Raw genomic sequence first — 10,155 nt, forward strand, 5'->3', positions numbered from 1 at the left:
ATTGTGCCTTTCTAGTGTCATAGATTTATTATAACCTTGTTTCCAGTCTTTATTGGTAAATTCATAAATTATAATAACAGGACCAACACGCATTACAGAATGATTAAATGATGAAAAAATTGTAAAATAAAGAACAATATCAGGACATATATTAATTTAGCAAATAAATATAATATGAAAACCCAATGACAACATATAATATTTAAAATGCAATGACAAGCTAATCCTATAATTAAAATAACATCCTTCGAAGGGAGTAGGGCTTGATGTGGTCTTGAGTGTATCAATAATAAAATAGCCACTCGCAACAGTACGAATCTTTATAGGATAGGTCTATATGAGGGTGTCAAATCTCAAGGATTGTTGGTTTGGTTGTTAAGTTATGGAAATTAAATCTAATCTAATTCAAAAAATATTTTTGATTTTTGATTTTCAATTGAAACTAAATAAAAACGTAAAAGTAAAAATACGATAGTCAGGAGAAATATAGGGGATTGATTTCACTTCTAACCTTATCATAATGGTAAATTGCATTTAACACTGGAATTTCACATACATGAATATTATGACTCGTGTGTGTGTGTCAAGCACTCAACAATGTCGTCAATAAAATTCTTTTATTAAGAATAAACATAGTTAATCTTTCGGCAAGGTATGAACGCTCTACCTAAACTAGGGTGTAGAACAATTCATTCTTCCTAGTCATGGGCTCTCAAATATCCTAAGTAGCTTACACATAGTCAATGGATAAGCATAACTCTTTCGGCAAGCATAAATTGATTTACCTAAATTAAACTAACTAGGGTGTAAAGCAATTTATTCTTCCTAAGCATGACCTATCAAACTCTCTTGATTCCGTGTCCATTAAAACTGCTGTAAAATCATCGTATACATAATCACAAAAAATATGAATGTTGAGTTCAATCAAGATAAATATTTTTCTAAGACAAGATAAAATATTTATCAAAATCGAATATAAACATTAAAAACAATCTCAACATTAAACAACCAATATTCATGTTCGTAATATTCCCAAGAGAAAACATAATTATACCATTACCACTTGGAAAGGGCTACATTAATACCTTACGGAAGATTTAGCCGCTCATGGAGATGCTTGAAATCATTTTTTTAGGAGAGAAATCTATCCCAAATCGCTACTGGAAAATCTTCACTTTTTCTCCAAAACCCTAGCCTCTAATCCTATTGATTTCTATTCTTTAATGTAAACTAATCTCTATATTCTTTAATCTAGACGAGTCTAGGGTATTTATAGAGAGTACAAGTGAAATCCTTCACGAATTTGTACATATAAGAATATCTAATTCAATTGGAAATTGTAAAACAACTTCTAAGTGAATATGATGTCTTGCTATCAACTCTGCAGCACAACTACGTTCGATCCCAAGCATTACTGCGCTTGAGCTTAGGCTGCGCTCGAGCCCAATGTGATGGTGTCTTGTGTGCGCATGTCTTCCGGCTGCGCTCGAGCCTCATGTTCTGTTGTGCTCGAACCTAGTGTGCTGTGCTCGAGCGTGCTGCCTTGCAGTTTGCTAGCTTTGGCTTTTGCTTGCCTTTAAGTGTAATATCCGGAAAACATCATGCTTAGGATAATAATATTTTCATGTGGGTTTACATAGGTATAAGACTTAATTAATGTTAATTATAGATTAAATAGAATTGTGTATATGTACATATGCATGTATAGAAATCGGATAGGTAAAGATATTATTAACCAAGGTTGATCGAGCGACTTTGGAAGCAAAGTCGACCGATCGAATATTAAATCGATTGAGCGACTAAATATTTGTGAGTAAATGGGATCGATTGAGCGACTTTAAAGTCGATTGAGCGACTCTAGGTCAAAGTCGATCGAGCGACTTAATTATCCAGTGCGATGCAGTTTACGTGTAAGCTACAAATGGCGATTTTTCTACCTTTCATTCTTAAACCCACATCATGCTTTTGGTTCCAGACGATCATATCCCCATCTAGTTAGTCTAGTTAGCCCAATTTGGTTCAATACCAACTAGATTTTTATAGGTATCAAGTAATTACTGCTTAAAGATGTGGGAATTGTGACGACCCCCTTTTTTTTTTTTTTGAAATCATACAAACGGATCTTCACAGTGGCACAACAATGTGTCGCTCAGCCAACATAATGTACACATTCCATATCATGTACCTAATATTCAGAGTTACATCTAACACAACGGAATATAAATATCAATGTGTAGCAAAACACATATCAAAAGCGGAAATACATCTAATGCATAACTGTTATCAACAACAAGAGCCATTTACATGTCTAACTGATTAAAGCTTATAAAACATATTACACTAAATACATATTAGAATACAAGCTCAACAAATACATATCCACGTAGGACACGAGCCATAAATAAAATACCCAAAATGCGGACTACCCATGAGTCCGTGACTTATGACTGTCGCGATGTGCTCCAATCATAACATCCTATACGCTAGGTGGACGAGTCAATATCTATATCTGCAGAACCTGCAACCAAAGCTTTAATGTCTGCACGGTTGCGGGGGTTGGTGCATCCGCATAGGTGGAATTATTAGCCCATCGTCTCCGTATAAAACATACTGAGAGCTCAGTGATATTAAACTAACTGAGTTTTTGCAAAGAACCAACTTTTTCCTTTTTAGTCTTGCATACACTATAACAGCTACCAATTTATAAACTTTTGTTTGAAAACCCCCATAGCTGATATAGCAAACACCGACTATCAGAAAACATTTAATACATACTATGTAGTTGGACTCATACGTAGAAGTTCCAATGGCTTGGAAGCAGCTACGTATACACCCACCTACAATAATACTTTTATATTGGTAGCTCAAATGCACAGAGATCTAACATTATTAGCTGTGATAGCACCGTACCTCAGGGCATTACAACTTCATGTCTATGACACATTGTTGTCCATGCGATTACTAGAGGAAAACTCCGATATCCAAGCACTTCTTACTGATGAATCATGACAATCTATCTACCTACTCCCAAGTCACACTGATATCCCAACCAATAGCGTCACATCCAAGTACAACTAACAACACTAACCCATAAGGCTTACTTAGGATTAGGCACAAGAAATCGCAATTAAAATACATAACCCAAAAGTTAGGTTTGAGGAAACTCACCAAAAATTTCACCAAATGTAAATTCAACACTTGGAAAGTGTTTAGCAAGCTCCTTACAACAAATCCTAAGAACATATAAAATCAAACTGATATATGTTGAGATTTAATCTAAAATCTCAAAGACCAAGAGTTTGTGAAAATACCTCAAACCAATCAGTAGAAACGTAGATCAGACTTCGTAGATCACGTTTCCGAAATCGGATTTGAGTTTGAACGATTAGATCTTCGTAAATCATGATTTTTCTATGAAAAACCGTATCTCTCTCTTTCCTTTTCCCTTTTTTTTTCTTCTTTCAGAGGAAGGGTCGCGCGGCCCTTCTTTTCTTTCTTTTTCTTTTAAGTGGGGGCGCACAGTGCCTCACTTCTTCTTCCTTTTTTTTTTTTTTTTTTAAATTTTTTTTTAACTTTTTCTTTTGACTTTTCTTTCTTTTATTTTTAGTTTTTGAAAGGCAGCATGCCTTTTTTTGGAACAAAGGCCATTTGGCCTTTGTAATTTCAAATGGCTGTGCGGCTTTTCAGCTGAAAAGCCGTGCAGCCCATTTTTTTTTTCTATTATTATTTTTTTTTCTTATTTCATTTTACTTAGTTTCTCTTTTTCATTTATTTTCTTTGGACAAGTTAAAAATATTCCTTTGCATTTTCTTTTCTTGGCTACCCTTTACGAGTCCAGAGGATAAAAATAAATTACTTTATTTTATTTTACCACACTAAATAGACTTATTTTTATTTAATCTTGATAAACCTATTTTATAAACTTTGATCTTTTAAAAATATTCGCTTACATTTTAAATACACTAAATTAACTTAACCATTTATTTACTCAAATTTATACTTTAATTATTAAATAATTTTTCGGACATTACATCCCTCCCTCATAAAAATTTCGTCCACAAATTTTGGACATTAATCATTTTATGCACATACGGGCATGTATTCTATACTAGAAACACTTATGCATCCTTTCCAAAAAAAAAAAAAAAAAAGAAACACTTATGCAAGTATGCGTTTTACACAGGTGATTTACGCGAAAGTGGTATAATACAACAATCATACCCGGATTTATTTGCTAAATTGGTGGATCACTTCCACATTTAACGATTGAACACCCATGTGGCTTCCTCGACCTCGTGATTTCACCATAGAGTTCGAACTAACGAAACGAATTTTGTGTTTTCTTACAAACCATAGCTCGTTTTGCATTTCTTTATAGGTCAGTTTCCATTGAATACAAAGAAGCACATCACAAGTATAAGGTCGCAAACTCATTCACAACGGAGAACTGAGGAAAATATCATAAATGCCCACTAAAATTAGAAGACATCATGACCGATTACACAACGAACTCACATTTAACATTCAGGATGACTCAATATATCCTATATTGAGCACATCCATATTGCCCAAAGCGTTACATGTTTCGCATTGGTGACACCTTGCATTTCACAAGATCACCAATTTGAATCACATATTTGTGGCGATGTTTATCCACATAGCGTACCATCACTATGTAGTGAATATCCACTTTGAATTAGTGCAATCTTCCCTAGAATTATGCATCACTTCAAAGCTCGCTGATTGTTTCACTCCAACTTCATACCAAATGAAGTAGAGTTCATCGTTCGCGTCCATACGACGTTACATGTGACACTACGTCAGTAGTTGTAAACTACCTTAACTAGTAGTCACAACCAATGGTAGGTATCATAACCAACTCTATGGATTCCCACACGCATAACTTAGGCGTATCCTCAAGTGTCTAAATAGATCTGTCGGATCAACCGTCCGTTTGCGGAGGGTATGATGCGCTAACGTTCTAAACACACTTAGAGTCAATCTTGCCAGCACAAGATTTCATACACAGTGCATTAGTTGTGACAGTGGCTTAAGTCGCACGACAGGACATCTTACCATCAAGATCTCCCAGCACAACAAGCCATCATTGTTGTCTTACGTTTCCGTCTCTCAACACAAAAGTGCATCAAGACTTGGGTGATAAGTGTGAATGCTACACACTTGACCATAGATGCATTGCCCACAAAATGGTATAGCATAGATAATAGCTACCATTTGTAAACCACGAGGAGAACGACGCTACTCATAATCCACAGTTGACAAGTAGCATAAGCTACATCCTTGTTATTACACAAAGGTGCATCCCCGCCCAATCGCGACGTATCTGTGCAAACCAAAACCAATAATTTTCCTGGGTAGTATAAGCACAGGTGCAACTGTCTCTTCTTGTTCTATCGTGTTGACTACGTGCCCATTCTCGTTCATTACATAAACCAAGAATGACACTTCCTCAACCAAAGCTCACCTCTCATGAGCTTGGGGGAGAATCTCTTTTACTAAGCACTTCCAACACTGATACCAAGTGTCTTCCATGCTCAACACGACTAGTCGAATAAACTAATGTGTCAATGGTACACCCAGCTACTCAGATGTCTAGGTACCCATGGAATGCTTGATTCATCAAGTCCATAAATACCAACGGTGTATTTGTCAATCCAAATGGCATTACCAAAAACTCGTAGTGGTCATACCATATATGGATTGCTGACTTTGGCACATTTTCTTTCACATCAATAGTCAATGGTATCTCGAAAAAAGTCAATTCCCAAGAATACTGAAGCTCCTTGAGTTGACTGAACAAGTTTTCAGTTCTCAATAAGGAATTCTCATCTTGGATTGCCACTAAGTTTAGCACACAATAACCTATGCATCCTCGCATAGACTCGCGACTAAAGTGGAAACATCTGCACTATCCGAATGTCCCCAACTTGGACTCGACATGAGCTTGGCGTAGGCATAAATCAAACACACAAGTGTATTCTCTCGAACATTCATCATTGTTGAACGTTGGAGAGAGATAGCAGAGTAACTCGCAACGAGACCTGCAAAGTTTGGACTCTCTATACTATGGGGTAAGAATACAACTACCCACTCGTGATTATCTATGTTCACTTCTACTTTTTGATCGTCAATCCATTCCAAATTGACACCAAAGCCCTAACGAGTTAATATTGTAGTTCAACATGGTAAGCTTTATTGTTTAGCATGTTGAACACCGAAATTCTATATGCATGGCATTAAAACTCAACATATTACATGTTGAAGCTAAATATGCCAACATTAGAACTTTACACGCATAACGCTGCTAGCTTTGCTGGTAGAGTCTTTTCTCTTGCACCAATGGAACAATTGTCCAAACGTTTCTTACATGTGAATGCGTCACCAACAAGAGTGGCCTCGCAAGTGTCTAATCTAAGAGTTCCATGCTCAATTTGCATAACTTACACATGCAAATGAAACATGGGTGGACCACTTAACATACCGAACTAAATGAGTTAAACATAGTAGCTCATTAGGTCAAATACTAGAGCTAATAATGCCATTACCTATACATTGCTAAGGCGACGGCTTACATCTTCACTGTGCCCATATGCGTCACCAATAAAAATGGTCACGTACGTGTTTTGGTTTTAAAGGTTTGCTACTCATTATGCATGCAACCGTGCATAATGAGACATGAATGGATAAAACCCCAATAAGCCAAATGTACACTATGCTACAACATTAATGTATAATACCTGTGGCAACATCGGCAACATTTGCGGTGGTTGGACGGACTTCAGCATTGCTTGGTGCAAGTAGGCACACCATACATGAGCAAACTGTCTCAGCTGATAGTTGCCCGCTAAAGGTACTTGACTTTGGCGGCAACAAGTTGGCGACCTCTTGTGGAATGGTCTCCTCGACCATATTTACAACATGCCTTAGATCTATGTCATATATCCGAGCGTAGCTTCCCACACACTACACAGGGCAACACTAGAGCTGCTTTGAGTCAAAGCGGCTAATGAGGGACATAGCTTTAATAGGTGGCCAGTTTTACCACATCGATAGCATACCTGTGGTTCAATACAACACATACACCAAAGTGTGGCTTCCCATAAATGGTGCACTGCATGACACCGAAGCGGCTCGCAAAGGCATCCTTTTCTCGAAGGAACTTCGAGCCACAACCAATAAGTTGCTTCTTCAGAGGTGAGGAAGCATGAGCTCCCAATGGCATTGACCATTTTCTACTCAAATGGTTCGTGGTCGAAGGTCCATCAATGAGGAATGCCTAAACTACTACTAATGAACAATTTCCTCAACAGGGAGGGGAGGAGGAGGTAGAAGCGCCTAAAATCACTTCCACCTCAATCACCCACTCAGGAATCATCTTCCTCATCGCGTATCGACATTGCTTGTCTAGGCGGCATGACTTGTTACAGTGAAATGCTGGTATGTGTCTCAACGACACGATACATGGATTTTAAATTTATAAGTTGAACCACTTCGCAATAGTACAAATCAGTTGTACTATAGTAAGGGTTATCGAACCACAGAGATTGGGGGTTATTTTGCGTAACAGGACATCTAAAGAGCGTATTTAACTTAACTTTGAAAAAGAAAACAAAAGTAAAGGTTGTAGAATTGAAGCTACAACAAGTAAAGAAAAGAAAAGTGGAAATTGAAAGCAAACTTAAAGGAAACTTACAGTATTGATCTCATCTAATCCTCAATCAATGAAATGCTTAAAGTCTATATGGATCTTCCTAACATGGATGATATGAGCGCGTAATGGGCGTCAACCATTACGACGACCTCAACATGAAAATACTTTCGTTAGGACGTAGTTATAAAGCACCTAGTTTCACATCAAACATTTACCACGTAAAGATTAATCTATAATTGAAAAACATTTATACTACCAAAGGTGTGGGGGATTGATGCTCCCCAGCTTACTACTTTATAAAACATCCTAATAAGCATACACGATACATGAAAACCCTAATTAGGCCACAATGATAAGGTATCTAATTTCACACCGATCGCATCACGTAAAAGTTCCACTATAATTGAAAAACGGTTTATACTACCAAATGTGTGAAACGACTGGTATTCCCTAGTATACCCTATAAGGTGACTCTAATGAGAAAACACACATTATGTCAAAAAAAACATCATTGCACAAGACATCATTCTCTTTCAAAAATGTTGATTTTACTCATGAATCCAAGAAAACTCATAGACAAGCATAACTCTTTTTCATGAATAAATGGATTGGAATCTTGAAGACAAAACCTTTTAGCATGGATTTTGAAATCCTCTAGCCTTACACAATCATCAAACATATTAAGAAAATCTCAAGAACATCAAGAACACTTGATGTGATCTTTTGTTACCAAAATATATCAATAATAAATAACCACTCGCAATAGGACGAATCCTTGTAGGATAAGGCTATAGAGAGGGTGTCGAACCTCAAGGACTGCAGGGGTATTGCTATCAAGTTTGTAAAGATTAAAAATAACTAAAGAAAATATTGTTGAATTTGTAATTAACTAAAGTACATAAAATAAACATAAAAAAGAATTGAAATATAAGAGAGAGAGAGAGAGAGAGAGAGAGTAAAGTATTGACTTCACCGCTATCCGCACATCAATGGTTAATCATATTTAATTAGAAAAATTGTAACGCCCTGCCTTTTACAAAAAGGAGTAAGTGACAATTTCGATTTCCAAGTAGCATTACGACATCATCAGAGTTAAATATTGGCAGTGGAATATATCTATTTTTTTTTCTTTACAATGACACATTAGAGCTGACTGAATAACCTCAATATATAAAATAATAACCTTTGTTTTGATAATATAAATACATCTCGAATAATAACATACGTGCCACAAGCAACACTCAATAAAGTATTAGTAATACCAAAATATCATAGCATCGAAGAGACATATAAAAGGAGTTTGACACCGGTGCATGAAATGATAAACTAAGCAGGGTAGTCCATCACATCCAAGAGACCACAACACAGGAGGCAACTTAGCCTCAAAAGACTGTTACTCAGATCCATCTAAGCATCTGGATAGTCCTGATACTCTTCGTTCTCAAACCCTGTATTAATAAATAATACAGATAGAAATAACAATACAAAAATATGAAAGTGAGTCCGCTGTTTCCAATAATATAATGAATGCTGATTTATTTATGAAATGCAACATAATGAAATAAAATAAAATAAAGATTATATATAAATATATATATACAATTTATGGCCTATGGTTGCAAGTTATAGTCATAGATTGAATATGTATATGTATATATAAATAAATAAGGAAATGGCATGACAGTTTTATATGTAGAGTTTTAATTATATCTTTGAAGCACTCCTCTCGTGATGGATCCTACGGTCCGTATTAGCGTGTTGATTGGGATCCTACGGTCCCCCTTTTATGAGTTATTTCCCATGTTTTATTAATCTTTTACTGGAATCCTACAGTTCCAGCATAACTGAAATCCTAAGGTTTCAGTGGCTTGTTTATTATCCTCTTTTCGGGTACCTCCTCATTCACTGAGAACCTAGGAACTCCTGTGAAGCCTCATGTACCCACTGTGGATCTAGATCCAACAGCTTGTTATTATACAGATTATTAAAATAATAAAATATGCAAAGCCACATGCGCAAACAAGTAAATAAAGCAGCAGACACAATATTATAGGAAAAATCCACCAGCTTCGTCCTCAGTAAGTATAAAGATACTTACCTTCTTTTGCTTCCAAAAGGGTTTCCATACAATTGGTGACAAAGGCTTCTAGAAAAAGGACTAAAATTGCACCCTTGCTGTAGCACATGAAACAGAGTATTTTTCTGCTTTCCTTTTAAAAGAGATGTAACTCGTGAGAGCAACAAGGTGTTTCTTCTTTTTGTTTTCTTCATTCTTTTCCCTTTCATTAACATCATAAACCGAACACACAAGGATACACTGCAATACATTAACGCACACAATAGTGAATTAATATAATTCACTAACAATACACTCCAACACTATTTTTTATTCCAAACCTCCAAATCTTAACATAATTTTCTATTGTTATTCTATCATGGTAACAGCATGTAAAATTAGTCCAATTACATTTTATTACTAATCT

At 36.1% G+C, this 10,155-nt stretch overlaps 1 long non-coding RNA gene across 2 annotated transcripts; it reads right to left on the reverse strand.

Annotated features, from left to right (window-relative positions):
- Positions 1-2,198: 2,198 nt before the first annotated feature.
- LOC133861712 (uncharacterized) lies at positions 2,199-3,485 on the reverse strand. Of its 2 annotated transcripts, XR_009899066.1 has the most exons (3): positions 3,312-3,485; positions 3,169-3,233; positions 2,199-3,083 (listed from the first exon to the last, which is right to left on the reverse strand). It is a non-coding gene; the product is annotated as an uncharacterized LOC133861712 (long non-coding RNA). The 2 variants fall into 2 exon arrangements; XR_009899065.1 differs by having other exon boundaries at positions 2,199-3,233.
- Positions 3,486-10,155: the final 6,670 nt, after the last annotated feature.

This window comes from Alnus glutinosa, chromosome 2, assembly GCF_958979055.1.
Source record: "Alnus glutinosa chromosome 2, dhAlnGlut1.1, whole genome shotgun sequence".
Lineage (NCBI taxonomy): Eukaryota > Viridiplantae > Streptophyta > Magnoliopsida > Fagales > Betulaceae > Alnus > Alnus glutinosa.